Genomic DNA, 25,005 nt, shown 5'->3' on the forward strand with positions numbered 1-25,005 from the left:
GAGCCAATGACATCAAAATACAAAAATGGACACATACTAAATAATGTTCTCTTCATACTCATAACATGCCCCTGAGCAAATGTGGACTATTCCAGCCATACTAGGCCACTTCTCCTCTTTTGAGAAATCAGCTATTTTTCCTAGAGCATCATTCTTGTTATCATTAATTAAAGAGCAAAGATTGACCCAAAGATGTAAAATATCTCAAAAACTAGAATCAACAGCTTAAAAACACACCGCCACTCTCACCAACAGCACTTAATACAATGATAGGAATCTGATCCCTTGTCTTAGGCATGCCAGCAGTCCCCTGTGAGGTAGTGACATAGAGCTCAGTTATACAGCTATTCTAAATTTGGTTGCTGGCTTCAATAATTAGAATAACTACTCTCTACTCTTTGTATGTGCAGACCCAGACTTTCCATGAGATCCAGAGTTATTAATGAGAAGACAGGAAGCTTGGATTGTGTGTTTAAATGGCTCAGTGATAAAGCCAATAACTTTGAACAAGAAGTGTCCTCAATCATCTCAGTTTATCCATCTTGCCAACAGGGAACGGAACAGAAACAGTCTTATCAGCATTTTTAGAGAAAATGTCACACAAAAACAAAACGATGCCATGTTAGCCTTAGTCTCCCAGAAAACAGAATCAAAGCAGGAATGAAGTTCTGTTTTCTTTGGGAGGTGCAATTCCCAGGGAACTCGAATCTTAGAGTGTTTTCAACAAAATGAAGTCAGAGCAGTGCAAGGAAATGTGTAAAATGTTGGCATCTGCTTCACTGTGAGCCTCGAGGAGAAAGGAGACCCAAGGAGGGGAGAGAAGGACTACAGCTATCTAGTTCTTCACCATGTCCTGACAGCCACTGGTTAATACTATGTACCCCAGCCCAGCCAGCCAGGGCTTCCATTTAGCACCACATAGCCCTTCTGACAGAGCCCAAACCTGCCAAGTGGCTGGGCATCAGATGTAGAATCAGGTGAGAAAACCCAGAAGCTCAGGCATGTTGATGGAGGGCATCAGGCTGCACCATGATGGGTCCAGAAGCAGAGCAGGTGCTGAGTGGAGGAGCAGCTGAAGAGCAGAACACAAGGCTGAGACAATCAAAGGATGTCCATGATGTATAGGCAAAGCTGTTGCCAAGATTTACCGAAGTGCCAACCAATTTGCTGAAATACAAGGGTCAAAAGCATTAACGTTGAAATTTCTGACTTTTAATAGATTTAGAATGATTTTGATAAGTATAATCTTTAAGTGGATGGTCAAAATGCTAAAACTCATGCTTTAAACTCCTCTAGAAGTTACATATCATCTATGGGAGAGAGAGGCCACACTGGGAATTGAGCTAACTCTCTGGGTACTTAGAAACCCACTCAATCACTACAGGAAGCCTTTCCCAGAGGTGAGACAGTCAAGAGACTCATGGTACTATCCCTGCTGAGGAATAAATGCTCAACACTCACCCCTCTGCCTTCTAACTCTGACGCCTCAGATGGTCTTTGAGAACCTGTTCTAATCCCTGGCTCTGCAGTCCAGGCAGACCTAACCCAATACCCAGCCCCAGAAGCCTGTACCAGGCTCAGCCAGCCAGAACCATTGGTTCATGAGTGGTTCAGAGACAGCCTAACTCAGAGCCCTCTCCCCACTCAGCATCAGAACCCAAGGCAAGCTTCTTGTCCTTCACAGGTTAACAAGTCTTAGCAAGCCTGAATAATAGAACCAGCCTGGGAAAGAAAGAGAAATGGAGAGAGATTGGATCTGAAGCATGGTTAGAACCTCTGGATCTAGCAAAACATTTTGGTTGCTAAGCCAATAAGGCCATTTTGTTGTTGTTGTTGTTGTTGTTGTTGTTTAAAGTAATTTGAATTATTTTCTGTTACTTACAGTTGAAAGATTTTGGATTGATGGGTCAGGGATGGGAGCAGGGATTATATCTACAACTAACAGCAAGGCAATGTGGTCAGTCTTGAAATAAAAAGAAAAGCTAAACACTTTGTGAACTCTGGACAAATAGCATTACTTCTTGGGATGTTACCATCAACCTGGCTGAGTCCACATTGATGACCTTTAAAATACCTCTAGTCTGACCAATTCCTTCATTCTGGGGCTTAGGGAAATGTTAGTTCACAGGCCCTCTCTCCTGGAGCGGTTCACAACCATCCATTTACTAACAAAGCAGTGCAGCTCTCTCAGCCTCCTTGAAAATTCCATCAGGTTATTAACGTGGAAGGTCACCAGTTGGAACAGCAAAGGCTCAGCCAGTTAGTGGATGCAGAGGCAAGCCTGCCAATCGATCATCAGCACACCACCTGCTGCACTTCGGAAAATTACCTCATGACATTCTTTGGTCCTTAGGTAAATCCTTAGCCGTCATCCTTAAGAAAATGAATCACACATGTGTCTTCCTCCCCAGTGTGATGTGCAGTGGTCTGGGAGAGTGCTGTAGCTGTTCTATATAAATGTGAAGAGGATCCAAATGCATAAAATGGTGGTATCCCTGCAGAGTTAATAAATGTTAATGTTTGGGGAGTTGTCATCACTTTGACACTGACCCTCAGTCCAAGATTCCTTCCTTGTGCTCTCTCTCTCTCTCTCTCTCTCTCTCTCTGTGTGTGTGTGTGTGTGTGTGTGTGTGTGTGTGTGTGTGTGTACATTAATTAAACCTTGAAGGCTGGGAAGAATGTCTACAAGTGGAGACGGAGAGTGTTCCAGTGAAGGCTGACAGAAAATGGGTGCTATGGGTAATTGGAGGTTTTCTGCTTAGAAGGCAAGAGCTGATATCAAGGGGGTAGGATGGACTGGAAAGATAGAAGGGACCAAGTGCAGTGGGTCTTCACAGTCCCAGTGGGGTTGCCATCACTGTGTCAGATTCCCACCCTGATGGGAATGGGCATGTGTGTCAAAAGGAGCTGTCATTCATGGCTATTCCAGGGAGAGACAGCAGACCCAAGCAGGCTTGACTTGGGACCAATAGAAGGATGTTAGAAGATGGGAATGGCTCCCTCCTCTGGAGACAGGTAAGATGTACACTTAAGGATGCTGGCAACTTTCTTTCCCATTACTTATAAGGAGGCTATCTATAACATGAAGGCAAGACAGGAAGAGACTAGAGATCTGGAGATGACACTTGGAAGAGAGCGAGGACCTGTACTGAGATTCTAGGTCCACCTGCTCCTGGCATTCTAGATATGTCCCTGAACTTCTCAGTTATGTGGGTTAATAGATTCATCTTTAGTTTGAGCTGGTTGGAGCTAAAAGAGTCCTGGCTATACATGTAGCCATGTAGACCATGTTCAGCTATATAGGCTTACTAGTTCAGAGATAAGGAACAGTTAAAAATCTCTACTCATGACAAAGGACTAGAGCACAGAAACTTATGTAGCAGACACAAAGGCTATAGAGGGATTGAATGACCATCCAGGGTCAAGGGAATGCACAGAGCCTTCTAATCTATCATGTGAATGGAAGAAGTTAATCTACACGTACACCTGGCATCCAACAATCCGCCCTGCTTCCCAAAGCAGGAGCCACATGAAATGATGACATGTTTTGAGCAACAAATCTCTGCCAATGTTGTTAGGACGTTCTGGATAGTAGATATCTGATCCAACAGAGTGACAATACTTCAAGAGGAACAGATGACTCGTAAGGTCAAAACATGGAGCCCAAAACAGCATCACTGTAGCAAATGCAAAGGGTCTGGTTACCTCTCTGCCTGAAACCCAAGTCTCACAAAGGAAAAAAGGTGCTGAAATGTCTGCAGTTGGTGGCGAGACCTGAGAACAGAGTATATCCCACCCCACGTACAAGGAGCAAGCCTTTTGCTGGAAATAGCTTTGAACTTTCTGGCCACCTTTAACATCTGTCTTGCAGGGGTTGGAGGACCATGATGCTCTTTGGCTCAAGCCCAGAATATCCAGTGATTTATCACATTGAAAGTGACACTCAATGAAGCTTAATGTTGCCCACATTAGAAAACCCCAAGTTAAAATGGCCCCTGTCTGTATTATATAAGGAGACTGAGCCGGGCGGTGGTGGAGCACACCTTTAATCCCAGCACTCAGGAGGCAGAGGCACTCGGATCTTTGTGAGTTCAGGGCCAGCCTGGTCTACAGAGCCAGATTCAGGAAGGCGCAAAGCTACCCAGAGAAACCCTGTCTTGAAAAATAAAAAATAAAATAAAATAAAATAAATAGAAAAATAAGGAGACTGACCAGACGCCATCGGCATTCACAAGATGAACTCTTTGCAGAGAGAAGCTAGTCATGGCTAGGCTACACATTGGGTTACACAAAGGACTGGGCTCCTTTACTTCTAGTGTCTCTGCAGGGCAGAACATATAAGCTCTGTGAAGTGCTTCCCCAGAGCTGGACTGGTCCGCCTCTGAGCAAACGTCTTACCATGCCAATTTAACAGAGAAACAGGGCAAGTGAGGCTGATATTGACATGTCAAAGCAAAAAGCCAATGGCCTCCAGCACTGTGCTCTGTGCCCACCTCAACCTTGCCCTCTCAGGATGAAAGTCCTTGGAGATAGGTGAGGCCATCTGGGTGCACATCAGAATAGGGTGCTCAGTGGCACTAGGTCAGCAGAGGAGGCTGTTGTAAGGGGGGTGGGGGGAGCTGGAAGCTTGCATGTACTATACAAGGCTCAGAAGAGTAGAAGTGATGCCCAGATCAGTTAAACATGCTCATTTTTCACAACTAATTGCTCTAAAATACGACTGCACCTTGCTGTCAATGGTACATCACATGTTAAGCATGGCAGCTCCTTTTCTTTTCTTGATCATTCATAAAATAATGGTGTGTCTACCCCTGGTGGTGTGTTGGGTTCCAGAAGATATTTTTGCATTAACATCAGCTGCTCTGACCATCCCCAAGAGGCACAACAAATTACAAAGAACAACAAGAGGGATAGACAAATGGTCAGCCTCATTCATGAGAGATAGACAAGTGGTCAACCTCATTCAGTTTCTCAGTGTTATACCAAAGAAAGATGGCAGAAGAGCCCTTCACACTTGGGAAATGGCAGACTGCTGCTTTCTATGAGAGGTCCTCAGCTCCAGATCCTCAAGTTGAGGGCAGATGGCATCAAAGGTAGAGGATGTCAGAGATGGTGACTGGAGTCAGTGGTGACGAGAGGGAGCCTTCACACAAACTTCACAGTATGAGGTTTTCCTGAGCATTAACTGAGCTCAGACCCATCTGCTCTCCCTGTCTTCTTCTCCCAAATAAGGACATTAAGGCACCAGCCTTGAGTGACTTGGCCAAGGCTGCATGGTTATACTGTGGTAGAGAAAGGGTTACAGGCCTCAGAAGCAGATTTGTTCCTTATCACCTTTCCAGCACTCTACAGGGGACAAGGGAAGATTTTGGCCCAGGCATTCCTCTCTCCAATCTTTTCAAACTCAAAAGATAAAACAATGTTTGTGCTATGTCTACTTTATATCAGCATTCCTGAAAAAGAAAAAAAAAAAGTAAAGAATAAAACTGGAGAACTTTTAGTGTCCATCTTCAATAGGATGCCTATACAGATACTGATAACTGAAATTTGTACCCAGAGGCACATTTTTCTGGTTGTTAAAAAGGATATAAGACTGGAGAGATAACTCAGTAGACTGCCTTCTGCACAAGCATAAGGACCTGGGTAAAAGAACCTCTGTAAAAGAACCAAGCATAGTGGGTCTACTTATAACTCAGCATTGGGGGTTGGACATAGGCATATCCCTGAAGCTCATAAACCAGACAACCTAGCAGAATCTATGAGCTTTCCACATATGGAGAGCAATCAAGGAAAGATACTCAGCATTGACCTCTTGGCTTCCACAGGCAGGCAAGCATCACCACACACACACACACACACACACACACACACACACACACACCAAAATGATCAAAGAGCTGTAAGTGTCAAGATGATGAAAGTACTCACACAATTAGCTTGTAGTTATTAAATTCCTTTATCGAGCAGTGCACACAAAGCCATAAATGACTGTAACAGAATTCTCCCACAGGAGCAGATAGGGATACCAAGAGAATAAGATAAACTTAAAAATATATTAGCACACAGTTGAAAGTAATTAACTCCAATAAGGAAAAAAGACAAAGCTATGTTCTGAGTGTGTCAAGAAGCTTCCAGAACTTCCTCCCTACTACCTAGCTTTCATATTGCCAAAAGGTTGCTGGCAGAGGAAGTCATCAACAGTCTTAACTAAATTTGAACCCTGCCAGCTACAATAACATCTGGTCTGGCAAGACATGCCCAATCATGCACTAATGGCATAAAAGTTATGGGTATAACCAACCACTTTTGGATCAGATTAAAACCCCACTATACCGGGACTTTGTGACTCGACTTCAATGCCTGTCTCTGACCAGGCTAGCAGCTCTCACCCCAAAGCAGTTGCCGTTTCTTCCTTTCGCCCCTCAGTGACCCACAGGAACTCCAGAGAAAATCCCACTTGTTTCCTCACCTGTTTATTGGACACAGTCTTCCACCCATCTTCCTCTCATTGGGCTAAATGTTAAGCATTTTTTAAGCTCCATTGCAAATCTTTCCTTCTCTAGGAAGCCATTCTTTTTTATTTTTAAGACATTCTTTGGCGCTTTCATATATTTATATGATGAATTTTAGTCCTCACCCCTCATTACCACACCTAACCACCACCCATCCTTTTCCCATTGAAACCTTCTTTTCAGCAAATCCCATTCCTGTTTTCCTGTCTTCTGCATGTGAGCTTTAATAGGGTGGCCTGCACCAGCATGGGCGGGAGGTTATTTACTGGGCCATGGGCAACTAGTGGTTACAGCTCTGAAGAAAATGACATCCTTCCCCTAGCCGACATTAACTGATAAAGCTGGCCAGACAGTGGTGGTGCATGCCTTTAATCCCAGCACTCGGGAGGCAGAGCCAGGCGGATCTCTGTGAATTCAAGACCAGCCTGGGCTACCAAGTGAATTCCAGGAAAAGAGCAAAGCTACACAGAGAAACCCTGTCTCGAAAACAAAACAAAACAAAACAAAAACAAACTGGACCACACCTTCTGGTGGTGGCTCACACAATCACACAAGAGGACGTGGAAAAAGGAAACATTTTCCCTGCTTGCGCTCACTCTCACTGTGATTAGACTGGGTCATTCCAGAAGAAAACTCCACTTCGACCTCCCCTCTGGTTTGCAAGAGTGCTGAAGACAGACCTGTCTGCCAACACTAGCTTGCATAGTTCTTTCACGTGTGCTTTGATACATAAGTGCCCAGAGTTTCAGTGTGCATGGCAATAAACAAGACATCCTCCTTTTGCTTACTTCATAAATGTTCTGTGTGTACAAACAAACAAACAAACAAACAAACAAAGCCTATGCAAAGAACTGCATAAGTTGTGGTTCCTGGCTTTACAAGACCACACAGCATACATAGGAAGAAAGAAATACCCACCCCCAGCTGTGTCAATATCCGCAATGTCATTGTCTCGGGGGAGCACACTCATAGTTCCAGTCCCAAGCCTGTTCCACACCTAGACAAGCCATTCTAGAGAGGAAATGAAACTGTTCCAACTGTCCTGAGCATGTGGGATTCACAGCTGGTCTTGTAAAAACAAATGCCAACTGCCTGCCTGCCTATTGGCCAGTCGCCTCCTCCAAGGCATGTGTGTTTATTTATTTATTTGTTTACTTATTTGCTAGATTTATCACATTTGCAGCCTGTGCCATTTGGCCCCAGGGTCAAGATAAATCACTTTTAAAACTTTAACACTATCCTTAAGCACCATGTGCCTTCCCCTGCCACTGACAGGCTTCCCAAAGGCTTTTCAAGGACAGAATTAGACTCATCTTACAAATAAATACACTGGGAACGATGAGGCTTAAGTGTACTAGAGAAGGAAAGTAAGTTCCAGGAGAAACTTGGAGGGAGGACCAAAGCATTCTGCCCCCTGGCTGTTAAAATTGAAAGTTGTCATTGATTTTTGCCATCTTAAGTGGCCATGCATTCACTGCTGTTTAGCACAAAGAGACACTTCTCTGATTAATGCTGAGAGTAGCATTTGTCTATCTGTAAAAATTTAAATATTTAGAATGTAGTTTGGTTTCAATTTAACTTAGCTAAGCAAACAGTAGGAAGATTGCCCCCACCAACAACAACAACCCTACCACCGCCCAGGCCCTGTGACATTCCTAGCCACGAATTTTTGACCATGTTTACAGTATCAGGCATGTATTCTCTCCTATAGATCAGGCCTCAAATACAATCTGAAAGCAGTTGGTTAGCCCCGTAACAATTGTACCACTACTACAGTATTAAGGTACTTCTTACTTAACAGATTGGCATTGCAGTTCATAGGTTTCACAGCTGGTTAACTGATGCCTTTTCTCCCCCAGGAGCCTGCATAGCATCTACATGGACCGTGAATGTAAAAGTTAGAGGGTGGGAAAAGGATCCATAAAATATTATCTTCAGGCCACAACATATGTAAAGAGGGTATCATAGCATCCACCATTGAATGCACTGGGCCTATAAGCAGTGAACCATGGATCAAGGAGGGGTACATGGGGCTCTATCCCTCCATGATGAAGTATTGTAGGGGACAGACAGCTGATGTCTTCAGCTGTGTGCCCAATGGTGAGCCTAGCAGGTGCCAGTGGATAGCTCCAAACTTGTGCTCTGGCTTGTCAGTGGTCACAAACTAAAACAAAAAGATATGAATGGGGGAAAGGAAATTATGGGAATGTGGGAAAGATAGCAAGGTGGGAAAGAGAAAAGAGATAGTGGGAGTGATCAATATGAATTAAACACATGCATGTAATTGTCAAAGGACAAATTTAATTTTTAAAAAAATTGCAAAAGCTTTCCCCCCAAAATGAGGTGGTTAAAATGCTACCTCTCTTCTTGGCACAGCCAGGGCATGTGTTCCATGGGATTTATCTCTAGGTGTGAAAGGAAAGCCAGCAACCCCAGTGACGATACGTCCTGGAATGGAATAGAAGGAAATCTCTTGGGATGCTGCAATGCCATTGGTGGGGGCAGGTCCCTCCCCCAAGGCCTGAGAGTATATGTGAAGACAGCTAAGGGGGCAGAAAAGCCTGTTATTGGCTCAAAGCATTTAAATTGTGCTAAATCATCTTTTCACAAACTCATCAAATACTTCACAAATGCAATATAGTAAAAAAGTGTTTGAGCTCATGGAACACACAAAAAACCCAACTCACAGTTCCCCAGTTTTAAGGAGCACCCATGAAAGCTTTAAATTACCCAATAGATGCTTAATAAAGGTGCATTGTCTGCTTGAAAATTACCAGTAGACAAGGGGTGAAGTTTTCATATAACAATGAAATAAATATTAATTACATAGAGTGACGTCTGTGCCCATTAGCTTAATTAAGTCATTCTACAATGAGCGCATATTTCAAAACATGGTGTTGTACATCTTAAAAAGTATAATTTTGTTCCCTTGAAAAGTAATATTTTATTAACCATGTATTAAATCCTATAAGAAACAGCTATGAGATCCTGAAGGCAGTGTTTGGGATTAGCAAAGGGCTGCTTCCTTTCACATTGGACCTCCCTGCTCCTCTCCTCTTCTCTTGGTCTCTCTTTCCCTCTGCTCCTCTTCTCTTTCTCTCCTGCATTTTCTGGAAATTACAAGATAAAGATATAGATATAGATTCTACTACAAAATAATGTGCCTTACCCAGTATCTTTTTCAAAGGAAGTGACTTATGCTGATTCAACTGACTTACTGTGGAAAGGCATTTGATATTCAGGACTTCTACTATACAGTTTCCAATATTGCGACAAGGTGGTGAAACCCAGAGTCATGGTGCCCTTCTTGTAAAACAGAACTAATAAATGAGCATTCCATGAATATTTAAGAATTTAAACACATGGCTTCTAGATCTTGTTGTCATAACAACCCTCACCTCCTAAAAATGAAAAGGCTTCACCTGCAGGTGCCTATGACTAGACCAGACCCATCACCTCCTAAAGCCTCAGATTCCTTATCTGCACTGACCTCCCAGGACAGTGGTCAGATGTTCCAGTTGTCTGAGGTACCCAGAGCTTTGACTAGTAATTTAGCAAGGGAGATACAGATTCTGAGTAGAATAGAGAATCATTATAACTCCATTATCTCTATTCGGCATTATCACATGCCTAATTTTTTATTTTTTAATTATTTTATTATTTTGTGTGTATGGATGTTTTGTCTGTATGCATGTGTAACACACTCAGGCAGTGCCCCCAAATACCAGAAGTTATCAGATCCCAGATGGTTGAAGCCACAGTGTGGGTGCTGGAGATTGAACCTGTGTCTCCTGGAAGAACAGTCAGTGCTCTTGAGTGCTGAGTCATTGCTCCAGCCTTTTAAAACAAAGGTTATTAGAATTATAATTATGTTGTTTGTTTAATAAATGTTAGCAACTACTCAGGTACATTTTGTACTGGCCAAGCCCAGAACATTCCTCGAAATCTACCAATCAATGATATTATCGTTTCTATGACCTGGGCATTTAGGGGTTCCAACAGTTGACTTGAAATGAATTTATAGAGGTTGAGGATGTAGCCCCATGGTAGACCACCTCCCCAAAATGCACGAAATCCTGGGTCCAGTGCCCAGCACTTGTAGCTGGAGAGCTTTTCTCCAGGTCCCACTAAGCCCCAGCAGTCCGACAGCCCACTTATACAATGAACACACAGACGCTTATATTATTTAAACTGCTTGGCCATTAGCTCAGGCCTGCCATTGTCTAGCTCTTACTCTTATATTCAGCCCATTTCTATTAATCTATATTTTGCCATGTGACTTGTGGCTTACCTGTACCTTACATCTCGCTTGTCATTGGCTGCGGCTGGCCAGTCTCTCTGCCTCAGCCTTCCTGTTCCCAGAATTCTCTTCTCTGCTTGTCCTGCCTATACTTCCTGCCTGACTACTGGTCAATCAGCATTTTATTTACACAGAGCGATATCCACAGCAAGCACTCTAGTAAGAAAGAATGTCTAGAGGGTGAGCCATTTCTAAGTAAAGGGTTGTCTGTAGCAAGCAGCACTCTGACATCAACAAAGGAAAAAAAGGCACAAATCACCTCAGAAACCACCTACTCTGCAAATGACTCCAACTTCTCAGGCATTTTCCTTCAGTCTCCTATAACCAGAATAGCAAACTCCTGATGGGAACAGGAGGAAGATAATCCAAGTAGTCACCACAAAAGATCCAATGTCAACCCTAAGACATGACCTTTTAGCCAGTGAATGAGCCTTCTCAACAGATGTGTAAAGGCCTCTGCCCAGAGAAAAGTACCTACAGTTATTGGATCTGTGAACCCCACAGAACTCCTTGCCTAAAAGAACCTTCCTGCCCAAATGAACATTCCTGCTCACTGCCTATCCCAATGTCACCAGCCACTCTCATCAATGCCTGGCTTCACCCATTGGAAAGTTCCTGCCATTCCTTGAACACACAAAAACACAAGATCTTTTTCTATGTTCTGGCATGCCACCTAGCCTCCTGCCTACTCAGTTTCTACTGTCTGTGCAAATCCATCGAAGTATGCACACACACACACACACACACACACACACACACACACACACACACTCAGGAAGTCTTCCCATGTCATCTAGAGACAGTCACTCTGTCTTAGGCCATGCTGCAACATAGATCACACGGTGTGCCCGATGCCGGATTAAGAACACAACCCTCCATCCAGCAAAACCACAGCACAGGCCCCTCTCATCTGCATCTTACAGAGGGGAAAGTTAAAGTCTGAAAACTTGACAAGACCATCTTTCTTCAGAATGGAGACCTTAAAGGCAGCCCCAGCACATGCATGGGCACAGCTTGTCTTTGGATCAGCTTCAGGGAAGAGATAGAGACAGTCTCATTTTGTGGCTAATTGGATTTGTGCCTCTTTCTACTACATAATGAAATTCAAAGCCATTTTATTAGTCCTCTTGGGACTTTTTAAAAAAATCCTTCCTCTACTGTATTACATTAGCCTCACCAAGATGGCCCCATATAAAATAAGGTCAGGCTCTTCTGGGGTATTTCTTTGTTGTCCCTGCTTTCAGCAGGGCACATAAAGGTCATACTTCAGTTTTTAGCTTCTCTTTCCATTATTCCAGGAGGAGACTATGAAGCCTACTAAGCACTGCAGCCAAGCTGACCCCGGATCTTCCACATACTCTCGGTGCTTCTACTGTGTGTTTCCACGCACAGCACTGAGGCCCATGCGTCACATGCCCTGAACAACAGAGAGTTTGACCGGAAAACAGCTTCATTCCGGCCCAGTGCCACCCCACCCCCACTCACACCACCTTAGCAAGGCAACTGTGTCTCACGAGCTCTTTCAAGGATAACATGATGGAGTGGATTCGTTTTTTATGTCTCCTCACATTTCATCTGTTGAAATCTTAACCCCTGACTGTCGGGTGGGACTTTTGGGTGGATAGGAGTCTCCTGAACAAAAGCCCAATGGAGTTCACCTGCTTTCTATTGGGCACATGAGGATGCAAGGAGAAGTCATCCATTTACAACCAAGAAGGAACCCTCATGCTGACTCCTTAGCTTAGGATTCCAGTCCCCAGAACTGTGGGAAGTTCATTGTTTGTTTGTTGCTATGGTTGAAACTTGCATGTCTCCCAAAGGCTCGAGTGTTAAAGGTGTGGTGTCCGGTTTGCCACCACTGGGAGCTGGAAGAACCTTTAAGATGTGTTGCCTCCTATGAAGTTCCAGATCACTGGAGACACAAGTTCAAAGGGAATACGGAGATTGCAGCCCTCTTCCTCTCCCACACACAACATGAGGTGAACCGCTCTATCCCAGCACACAGTCCCAGTACGGTGTATTGTGCCATCACATGTCCAGAGCAATAGGGACATTGGGTTATAGACTAGGATCTGCCCTACTGTGAGCCAAAAGGATCCTGTTCTTTTCCTAAGTTGATTGCCCTGGTACCTGTTACAGTAACAGAAAACTGACCGGAACCATTGCTCCAGTCACCTAGTCTCCAGAACTTAGCCCAAACTGAGTGGGCTGCATAGCTGTCTCTCCTTTGCTAAGCATAAGTCATGGAACAGTAAATAAATACTCCCTTCCCTTTGTGAGCTAGGCTGCTAGACCTTGGTCTAGAGAAGACATCGAAGAAGCCTAGTTCATGATTGCACATTGTTCTTTCCAAAATAACGTTCCTAGTGGTGATGGCTGTTAGGGGAAGGCTTGTGGACACCTCGAAGCACGCTCGCTGAGCACTCTAAATCTGTATAACAAGCGTGGAAGGCGGAGGTTCACTTTGCAGTTGAGAAGCTGTGGGCTCTGGAGCCAGGCTGCTGGGGTCGGAACTCAGCCCTGCTTGCCATCACCAGTTGTGTGGCTTTGCCCCAGTCACTCGGCTTCTCTCCTACCCCTACTGACTCAAGGACACCGCAGGGGTGGCATGTGAGCACACATCAGTTCTTCAGCCAGGGCCTGGCAGGCAGTAAATCCTACAGGAGGGTTTGCAATTCATGTGTCTCCTCAGCATCTCCCCCTCTCTCCCAGCGCCCTCGTGAGAAGAATGGCTCCTACCACAGCCTTTCGCCCTAATTAGCTCGAGCTGATGCATCCCAACTTCTCTGTCTTCACGAACTATTACCAACTTTCCTATTACAGCCATGCACCATATGAATACATATAAAAGTTAAAAAACAGCGCTACAAAGCCGTGTCTGCTAACGGCATGCAGTGTATGTACACTGGTGTTCGCTCTTCACTCCTGCTCTGGCGTGTTTTTGTTTTTTGAAGCTAGTCACAACCCACTAAATTTGCCCCGTGACTCACCGACAGGTTCCTGAAGATGGTCCAGGAAAACACCGAAGTGAGCTAGCTATCATTTGTTACATTCTCGCCGCGTCTGTCTGAGTACTTACTGTCAGAAATTTGACAAATTAAAAGAACGTGGGCACAAAGAGGAACATTTCACAAGGCCGTAGGACTTGCCAGGAACCTGCATGGGCATTTCTGAAGATTGTTCCTGGACCAGAAGCAGCCCCACCGAGTGGGTGAAGGTGAGGCTGTGTGTGGAGCATTGGCCGTCACGCTACTCCAAGCACAAGGGGAGCAGGTCTGGGCAGAGCAACCACTGTGGATGACAGAATTAAATGTCTGATCTCCACAAGACAGGTCATCCCTGAAGCCACCACACCCTCAGCTCCCTCTTCCCCAAACTAGAAAATTCCATTGCCATTTGATTACTTAAGGTTGAATTTTCCAGTGGCTTACAGGTAAAAGCACCAAAACTGACCGGTCGCCTCTTTACACTCTGACAGCGGTTATGTATGTTGAAAGTGAAGCCCTAGGAGTTATCAGGGGAGTCTGAGGCCAGGTGGGTCTAAGATGCCAATCAAAGTCTCTCTGCTTCCAGACGCCGAAGATCACAGGGATACTATATAGAATATAAAGAACAATAGAAAGAGTTGAGAGATGCTGTTTCCCCACAAGAGCCATCACAAGGTAACCTTGTACCCTAGTCACACTTTGCCCCCATTTAGAACTGGTGGAGGGAACATGTAGGATGGTTCAACTTTTGATGGCAAGTTGGGATAAGTCACACCCAGTATGCCTTTACCCCAGGTGCAGGCTGTGAGCTGTCACTCTCTGCCAGTCCCCTGTCCCTGTTACTGAGGGAAGGGAGTAGAAGTGGAGGATGAGTTTACTTCAAAAACACGTACGTTGTTGGCACTGCTGTTGACGTGGGGACCAGACCAGCTGAATCTGACCCCTGTGAGTTTTCAGGTCTGAGCTAATCCTTAGCCTTACAGCCAAGATCTCATCTACTTTGGACTGTGGTCTGGCTCTGAGTTCATTCTAAATCCCAGAACCAATGACTCTGCCAATATTTTATGCGTTCCCTAGGTAACCCCTGAAAGAAAGCCTTCTAGAAAAGACAGCCCCAACCGTGGCGTTCACAGCTCACAATCCTTCAGAGGCCTCCCCACCCACCAAACTCAACATCAACGTTTGGAATGCACTCAAGGTGCTGGTGACAGCGCCTACATTTTCCATTTCAATTCATACATGTCCTCCTCCCTCGGCCAGCTGGCCTTGTCTCTGAGGCCCAGTGTGCCCCACACTGTCCAGTTTCTGGGCCATGTGCATGCCAGGACTGTGTGGCCACACTGCCTTTTGTAGTCAGATCCATCTGGAAGGCCACTCTCCAAGAAGACTCTTCTAAGTCTACTCTCTCCGTCTTCTGACCTTCATGGTATTTTGCTCATGTGTCTCTTAAAGCGTCTACCACAACTGTTTGAGGGCTAACATCTATCAGCTGATTAAACTGATTACATACTGATGATGATGATGATGATGATGATGATGATGATGATGATGATTTGAGTGTGAAATGTCTCCACACACTTGTAGCAGGAATCTTAACAGGTCGTATTAATAAAATCAAACCTGAAGCTGGGTATTATTAGGGTGTGTACTGGAAGATCAGAGAAGCAGAACAAGCCACAGCTACCTCACCTCTCCAGTTCCTCAGATGATCCTGTTTCCTCAGACTGGAAGCCTCTGAGTCCTCATCCAAATGAATCTCAGCTGAACTGTGCTGCTCAAAGCCTGAAAGCTTAACTAGCCAAATGCTTGTAGTTTCTGGTCTTCACACCCTATATACCTTTCTGCTTTCTGCCATCACTCCCTGGGATTAAAGGCTCACTTTCTGGGATTAAAGGTGTGAGTCTCCATGCTTGGCTGCATCCTTGAACACACAGAGATCCAGGTAGATCTCTGCCTCTGGAATGCTAGGATTAAAGGCGTGTACCACCACTGCCTATCCTCTATGTTTAATATTGTGGCTGTCCTGTTCTCTGACCCCAGATAAGTTTATTAGCGTGCACAATATTTCGGGGAACACAATGGCACCACACACACACTAGTGTGCTGAACACTGAGCTCCTGGATGATGGTGCTATAAGTTCTGGAAACAAAGAGGTAGTACCAGCTGGAGAAAGGTCACTGGTAGGAGCAAAGGGGCAAGTCTCTGAGAGTATCTTGACCCCAGCTCTGACCTATCTCTCTTCTCTGCTTACTGTCTGGCATGAAGTAAGCTGCCTCCTCCACTGCCTACTCCTGCCTTCAAGGTGATCCACGTTATCTCAGAGCCAGAGTCAAGAAATAAGCACTATGGGCTGAAACGTCACAAACCGTGAGAAAGAAGCTCTGCCTCACCCCCATAAGTTGTTCCTTCAGGTGTTTAGTCAGAGCAAGGAAAAAGGTAACTGACCCAGCCATTGTTGCTAATGCTTACCCAGTCTGCTAACACCAGGTGTGTGCTGTCAGCCAAGTGTTTCCACTATGAGATGCTGCCTGGTCACAGGCCCAACAACAGATCCAATCGCCCACTGAAACCTCCAAACCTGTGCACCAAAACCTTTCTCCCTTGATGCTGATTTATCACAAGTATTTTCCATAGTGCTAGAAAGAAAGCTATCCAACACAGTCATCACCTTCGTCACCTCTATTTTACTTATGGAGAACTTGGACCTTAGAGGTTTTATGTACATATTAGACCTCTGTCATAGAGTAGAATTTGTATAGCATATTAATCGTTGCCCTGTATAGCATTTCCATACAAGCCCAATTAGGGCAGGCATTGTACCTGTCCAGGGATTAGCACAAAGCCTAACCCAGAGGCAGACCATAAGTATAAGAAGAAATTAGTTCATCAGAAATTTTAAGATTGTATTGTGATTTCTATTAAATACCATCTAAATAGCTTATTTTCCTGGGTAAGGGAAAGTTAGCCTATCTAATATAAATTTCTGAATATGTTTGCATGTAGGTTTTGTCATCTTCAATGCTTTCAAGTGAAGCACTTTCTCTGAGCTATTAAAAAATGTCCTCTGTCCATAACTCCAGTTCATGGGGATCTGATGTCCTCTTTGGGACTCCAGGGACACTGCACACACATGGTGCACACACACATGCAGGCAAAACACTCATATACATAAAATAAAAACAAGTAAATCTAAAGTAATTTTTTTCAGAATGTCCTCTTCCAAGGTAGGATAGAAACAAATGCAACTGTTTTCACTACTTGAATGCAAGCGAAGTGTGTAAGCCAAGATGAATGCTGCTAACTGCATTAGCCATGCCCGCGTGTCTCTGCCATCTCCTCTGTCTTTGTAGTTTCAGTCTAGGCTGCTCTGATTTTGTTTATGTTGCCATAAATTACAGGACATGCGTTTTAAATATCCAGAATACATTTCACTCAGAATGACAGAGTACAGGAAAAATAGTATTCCATAGCCCTCTCGGGTATCCCAGAATGAACTGCATGGGGGAGCCCACTTTATAGCCAGGCACCCTGATACCTGCCAGGAAGAGAATGGCTTAAAGTAATGTGCCATCACCACCACACTGCCCACGGTGGCCGGAAGGGATCACTTTCATCCACATATGAGCTCCAGCCACTAGCTTCAGGCAAGAATATGCCCCTGGGCCAACCATGAAAATCAATCACATACTCCTGGTCCTTACTCAGCAGCAGTATCAATTTGTTTCACCAACATCTCCTGAGTGACCCATGACTTCATCTAAAGTCTCAGAGAGTCCCCCTACACAGAGATCTGAATCTTTAATATCCAGGGTCCCACCCATCCTGGTTAGGCCCTTGCTGTGCTGAACTAAGACCAGACCCAGGGCTCTGGGCCACACAAGGCAAATTGCTGAGACTGGGTTGTTTGTTCAAAAAGAAAAGCCAAAGGTTAGTGTCAAAGGCTGGTTGGGGGTAGGGAGTAGCACCCTATTTCCAGAGTTGTGCTTCATACATCATGATCGTCACAGAAACAGAAGTTATATCACAGACACACAAACACATACCTAGAAAAGGGGAAATATGCCTTTCTGTGCCTCCTTGCATAAGACATCTTTGGCCTCCCCACCCTCAACAGCAGTCTGAGCTGTACTTATCTACATTCATCAGAGAAGAATACTTTACTGCTGTGTGCCTACAGTCACTTTGCCGTATGAAGGCAGGGTTGGTGAGGTGATGTGAAGCAGGGCCTGTTTTATGTGAGGAGACAGCGAAGCCCCGGCAGAGTCACATGCAAATCACCCAGAGATCTTTTAAAGTGACTCCCCCTGATAATTTGTTCTCTGGCCACCCCGGGCCAGCTGCATTGGAATGACTGGGAAAAGGGCTCGGACATGGGTCAATCAGGTTTCTACAAAGAAAGAAAATCACCAGGATATGAATAAATAGATACTGATTTGAAAGTCTTAGCTCATGCGACTATGGAAGACAGCCCAAAGTCTATAGGGCGGGCCCCCTTGGCTGAAAGAGCCATGCCGTACATAGTACACTCCAAAGGCCATCGCCTGCAAAGGCCATCGCCTGCAGAATTCCCTTTGTCCGCAGGAGATCAGCTCTGTGCAGGTCTTCAACTGATTGGGCGAGGCCCACCCACATTAACTTCATTCAGAATGCATAATGATGTAGACGTTGGTATTATTTAAAAATACCTTCATAAAAATATCCAGACTAGTATCAAACCAAATATCTGGGCACTGGGCCTCGATCAAATTGACCTATATAACTGGCCATTAAGCAACCTTTAGGCTGCTTCTACTCTGCAAACAGGATGGAGCCTTAGTAAATAATTGTCATAATTGCCATATGCACTCACATGTATTTCCAATCTCTTTTGTCAATGCACATAATTGTCATAGTTGTCATACCCACTCACATGTATTTCTAACCTCTTCAGAACCAAAAGCCACCTAACAATTAACAAATTACACAGAATAGTGCTAAGTAAGATGCTTGCCCACACCAGGTACTGCATTTTTCATGGAAGGTAATAAAAGTAGTCAGTCTCTGCCAGTGTGAGTGTGCATGTGACCATGTGTGCAGCTGTAGTTTTGCTAGGAAGTTAGTAGCTATCTATTAGTAGAGCCTAATGGCTTCTGGTAAGCAGCTGTGGTGGTGTGAATGAAAATACCTCCCCTACTGGGAATGACATTATTTGGAAGAATTAAGACCTATGGCCTTGTTGGAGTAGGTGTGGTCTTTTTGGAGGAAGTATGTCATTAGAGGTGGGCTTTGAGGTTTCAGAAGCTCAAGCCAAGCCCAGTGGGGGATTCTCTCTTCCTGCTGCCTGCCAATCAAGATGTAGACCTCTCAGCTCCTTCTCCAGCACTATGTCTGCCTGCATGTCACTATGTCCCACCATGACAATAATGGACTAAACCTCTGAACTGTAAGCCAGCCCCAGTTAAATGTTTTCCTTTATAAGAGTTGTCATGGTCATGGTGTCTCTTCATAGCAATGGAAACCCCAACTAAGACAAGGACAAAGTGAATTCTTCCTATCTTGATGTGTTCTTAGGTGTTGTTCTGTTATGAGCCAATTCCTGGGACAGTCAGTGTTCTATTCTCAAATATTATTGCTGCTTAAGTAAGATATATCCATTCAAATGCACAGGGACAGAACAGAGCTCTTGCCACTCAAGTCAGCTAACCAGAAAGTTGCTGCCCTTCCCCACCCCACACACACACTCTAACGACCCCTTTAATGTTCTCATCATGAGTGCTACTGAAGATGCAGCCCTGCATCCCACTTGACACTGAGCTCCAGTTGCCCAGGCTGAGTCATCACATGGCAGTCATATAGCTGGTTGGTTTCTTCTGAGCTTGAATGTTGAGGGTGGGTGGATGCTGTAAGTCACCTTTGTCCATCTGAGCAAAGGTGTTAAATGTTTGAAGAGTGTCAGCATTAAGGGGCTACTTGCAGAGTCTCAGAGCACTTACTTCAGTTAGAGATGATGGAATTCCATCCTCTCCACTTCACATGTGCTGCTTCGAGTCCCAAACTCCAAGACCACATAACTAAATGGAACAGCTATGCCACACAGAAACTCTGCACGCATGAACTTGAGTACTACTATGCCTGAGGATTTTGAACACAAATCCAGGATAAGGATACTATAATATTGTTCTAAAGTCACCTCAGGAAACCACTTTCAGTGCATAGACTTCCGTTTTGCATAGTCCCTCATGTTCCTCCATGGCATTTCTAGAGGAGAAAGATCCCTGGGCAAGGAGTAAAGGACATGGATGAGTGTATACCTGAGAGGTTGGAGACCAGCCTGCCTCAGTGGCAGGGAGAAGGAAGGCGAGGCCAAACTTCGGGCTATGGGGAGAAAAGACCAATACTCTATCAAGTGAGCTGATGGTTTTTCAATGAGGGCTTCTTTTGCCCCCACGCAGGAACATTTGGTGTTGTCTGGAGACATTTTTTGACTTTAGTGTCTGAGACTGGGAATGTCCCTTATATAAATATAAGTATAATATAAATATATAAATGTTTGTGTATCTTCAAAACTCATATTGACATTTTCCCTCCTTAGGTGATATGTGAAGAAGCTAGGCCTTGGGAGACAATCGGGCTATATGGCTATAGCCCTCCTGCTTGAGTTCACTCTCTAAGAGGCCTGACCACCTTTGGTAGCACACATTTATAACACCAGGTGCACAGGAGAACAAGACAGGAGGAGAGCAAGTTTCTAGGCCAGCCTGGACAAATTGGCAAGACCTTTTCTCAAAATTTGTAAGCTAGAGATGGGCTGAGAATGTAATTCAGTAATAGAGTCCTTGTCTATCATGCACAAGGCCTTGAGTTCAATTTCCAGTACTACAAGGACCAAAATGAAAAACTAAAAGAAATGAGAGAGAGAGAGAGAGAGAGAGAGAGAGAGAGAGAGAGAGAGAGAGAGAGAAAGAGAGACCTTGTATCTAGTCCACTGAAGTTAGTTTGAAAATACAGCTGTCTATGATGTGTTTGGTCCTTTCTAGGCTGCAGGGAACTTGACCTTGGATGCCAAAGCCTCTAGAAATGTGAGAAACTAAGGTGTTGCTCATGAGCCTGATGCTGGTGTTTTCTTATACAGCAGACCAAATCACTAAGACAGGATGCCACTGTCACTCACTGGGTGGTGGCCAGGGAGGGTATTAAACATCCTCAGAGCCCAGGACTGGACCCTGGGACTGAGTCATTCTGCCCCAAGGGCAGCAGTGCTGAGGCTGAGAAAGGGAGAATTGACCAAGGGATGCCATAAATACCCTAATAAACCTGGGCAGAAATTATATAAGCAAGAATATTCCACTCTGTACAGTCATGGAGCAGCCAGAGGTTCTCCAAAGGCTTTGTACAAAGCTTTAGAATGTTGGTCCTTCTCAAAAGTCCTCTAAAGTAGCTACTAGCAAATCTGGGGTGACTGCTCTGACAAAATCCAGGACTTTTCCTCAATGCATCCACCTTTCATGCCCCTGCATCATTTCTAATGAGCCCTGGTCATGAGAATTTCGAGTCTCTTGACATGAACTACAAGGAACTTTCTCTTCCAGACACGAGGGACAGTATGGGTCTCCTGCAGAAAGGGAAGGCAAAAGAACCACATAGTCTGAGCAGAGCAGTTCTGTGTTAGCTCATTGATTGATTCCAGAATTAGTGTTCTTTCCTGCATGACTCAGTGTCTCTTAAGTGCAACTATTTCTTCACCCTGTCATTGTGGGACACCTGATCCAGATTTCACTGCAATCAAGAGCTGTTTTCCTTGCTGCTACACTGGGGACAGAACACAGTTCTTCTGAAAGCTTCAAAACTTATTTGTGTTTCTCAGTGGCTGCTTTCAATAACTTACTTTATGCTCAAACAATAAAACAAAGAATTGTTTTTTTTTCTCCAGCTGAACCCCATTTTTGCCCAAACCTGGGTCTCCTTCTTTTCCTTTAGAAACTCTCACATGTCTGTGTGCACTAAATATTGATGAATGTTATTTAGGAACTTTGGTTGTTTACTTCCTGAAAAAACTTGAAAGTATGCCTGGGTATGGTGTGAAAAATCCCAACTAAGACGAAACTAAGCCAGGAAAATGAGCAATGACTTCATATAAAGTAAGTTACTTATTCAACATACCCAGAAGACCACAAAGAAAAATAGATACATTTCTTAAAAAGAAACTCCAAACACCTTGTCCTGATCGCCCTTCTTCGGAAGTTCTGGGGTAAGTGCTTACTGAGAACCTGGGCCAAGCCTGAGAAAGTCCACCAGTGGACAGTGGTCTTCTGAGCAAATGGACCAGAGGTACCACCCCCCGGGGCCTGGGCCCCAAAGCCCCTCTCCATGCCTGTCTGGATTTCTGCTTTGTGGACAGGACAACTGGTAAATGTCTAAGGAGTTCCTGACTAGACTCCAATCCCTCCTTCTCTGCATACACTTCGTTGGAGAATCAAAATCCCACATCTGGAATTTGGCTTTTTTGCTGTCACAGGATGCCTCAGATGCTGGCTGCTATTTCTAGAGTTACATAATTTCTCCTAGGGAGCTTTTTTCCTTGCCTCAAACAGAGAGTAGAAGAGACTGTGGAGGAAATGCCTGGGATGCTAAGTCGTAAGCGTGCATCTGTGGTAATGAAAGGGTAGTGGCAGAAACCACAGAAGGTTCCAATGGCTTTCGAGAAACGTGGGGACAGGGCCTGCTGGAAATGACCATGAAAAGAGCCAAAACAAGGCTGTGAGGACAGAGGTAAGTACTCCACGGTGTGCAAACGTGATGCTGAAGATTTCTACATCCCAGGGGAAAAGAAAATTGAATAGGTGGTTTGAGGTATATCTGGAAATTAAGATCATCTCGCCCAGATAACATTACCAACTTTCATTTATTAACTGGCTTACTATCAGTAAACCTTGCCATGAAGTTATCAAGTTTAAAACTAAATATTTTACACTTGCTGCTTGGAATTCAGAGTTAACACGTAAATTCCTACCCTCAAGAAGCCTGGGGTCTAGTTGGGGACCCAAATTCTGACATAAGCAATTACTGTTCAAAGCTGTCCTTGTGGGTAATTCTGGATTTTCTGAAGCAAGAATAGGCACCTTACCAAGCTTCTGAAGGCCAAACAAGACATCCCTGGATAAATGACCCTCATATTGTCTTCAGAACAACAGGGGTGAGTTAGCAAAGAGAAAGACAGCATCACTTACAAAATCCCAGAAAGGAAAGTACATGGCATATGGCTGGTACAAGTGATAGACAACAAACAAAAACAGATACTTCAGGGAAAGGTAAAATATATTTTAAGATTTATTAGCTATTGAATCTTTGTCACAACAAATCAATTCTCACACAAAACTTATGGGCAAAATGTAAGTGAATGTGTTCCAATAAAACTTTATTGACAAAAAGAGATAGTAGGCTGGCTACATCTCATAGCCTTATTTTGCTGAACCATCTATCTAGAAAAGAGTTGGGTACCATGTTTCTTTGCTGCCTCACATGCCATCATTTGTTACCATACACATTTCCTAACTCTTTAGAGGTCCATTCTCTTTGTTAGGGCTCATGAATTTGTTGTCAATTTCTGGAAAAACAAGCAGGCTACAATTCTGAGTGTGAGCAGAATAAAGCCCCTTCATTAGGCAAGAGAGGGACTCTGGGGCAGCTGTGCACAACCCAAGGGAAGACATCTATCAAAGAACTCATCTTCTTTCTATACCTCTTACTTATGCTTTAGAAAATCCAGTTAAACTAGAGCCTGGTACTCTTCCCACTTTCAACCATTTAGCATATACAATAGTTGCATTTAAACATGGCACATGCATGTGTTCTCTCTCTCTCTGTCTCTCATGTATACAAAATAAACAAACACATCCTGTTTCTTCCTCCCATCTTTGAGGACTTAGGGACCTCGGGTGTGTCTGCAGATACCAGCCAAAAAGATGATGAAATGTTGGTCAGAAAACATCACTCAGCTGCTTTGAGCAGTTTCTCATATCTTTGCTCTTATGATAATATTTCATCCATGTGTCTATCCTGTTCAGTTTGGCTTGGCCTTGGGGACAGTTCACGTAGATTCTACTGATGCGAGCAAACCCTGTGCATACTTTCCCTTACTATCGTGCTGATATGAAGCTGGATGTTGCTTGACAGTTGAACCTTTGCTTTTCCAGCAGCCCCTCCCTGGACAATGGACCATCCTGAGAAAGAGGCTGAGATTAGTGCAAGGGACCCACTGGGATAAAATGAAGCTGGACACAGCACAGTGCTCATTCATCTACTTGTGTCTCTAAATGCCCTAACACACCCAAAACACATACCATTCCCATACATACGCATACCAAATGCGTGAAGACAGGTTGAAAGGGTGGAGTTACATCCCCCTAGCCACACATTGATTAATGAGAGAAATTCGGAATGGCTGAGAGGATTTCCACTCAGCCTGTGCCTCAGGACCAAAGGTGGTAATGAAGTCCATGCTGCTTGAAACGCACAGTATACCCTCCATCCTGAAAGAAAATCAGTTCCTCAAAGATTGAGAAGTTATTCTTGGTCTAACTGTGGCAAATGCCCTAAGGGTTGGGAGGGGAACGCACAGGAAATGAAGAAGGAGACTCTGCCTTAAGCAAACTGTAATTGTGCTTGAAGAAGTAAAACCATGCACGTAGAAAGTACTAAGAGGAGCTGGAGCCGTGGCGAAGTAGCCAGGGACACTGCTCTTCCAGAGAACCCGGGTTTGAGTCCCAGCACCCACACAACCACTCACAACTGTCTGTTACTCAAATCCCAGGGGATCTGCCTCCCTCTTCCGGCCCCCACAGGCACCAAGTGTGCAAGTGGTACACAGATATGCATGCAGGCAAAACATCTACGTTAAAAATAAGTAAATAAAATGTTTTTTAACAAAGAAAATATTTCGTGTGTGTGTGTGTGTGTGTGTGTGTGTGTGTGTGTGTGTGCGCGCGCGCGCTTGTGGTCAACCAGGAACCAGGTGCTCCGTTCATACGTGCTGGAACACATGAGTCACTGGTCTGCCCGGGGCTGGCTGGTCTAAGGAAACTTTAATGAGAAGCACACACGCATTAGCAGGAACCTGAGGGAGGCTTCTGGAATACATAAGTAACACAATGATAGTGGATGAAGCTAGGTGATGGATACAACATGGGGCTCCCTCCCTCTCAACTTTCATGCACTTGATACTGTCAT

Source organism: Onychomys torridus, chromosome 3, assembly GCF_903995425.1.
Source record: "Onychomys torridus chromosome 3, mOncTor1.1, whole genome shotgun sequence".
Lineage (NCBI taxonomy): Eukaryota > Metazoa > Chordata > Mammalia > Rodentia > Cricetidae > Onychomys > Onychomys torridus.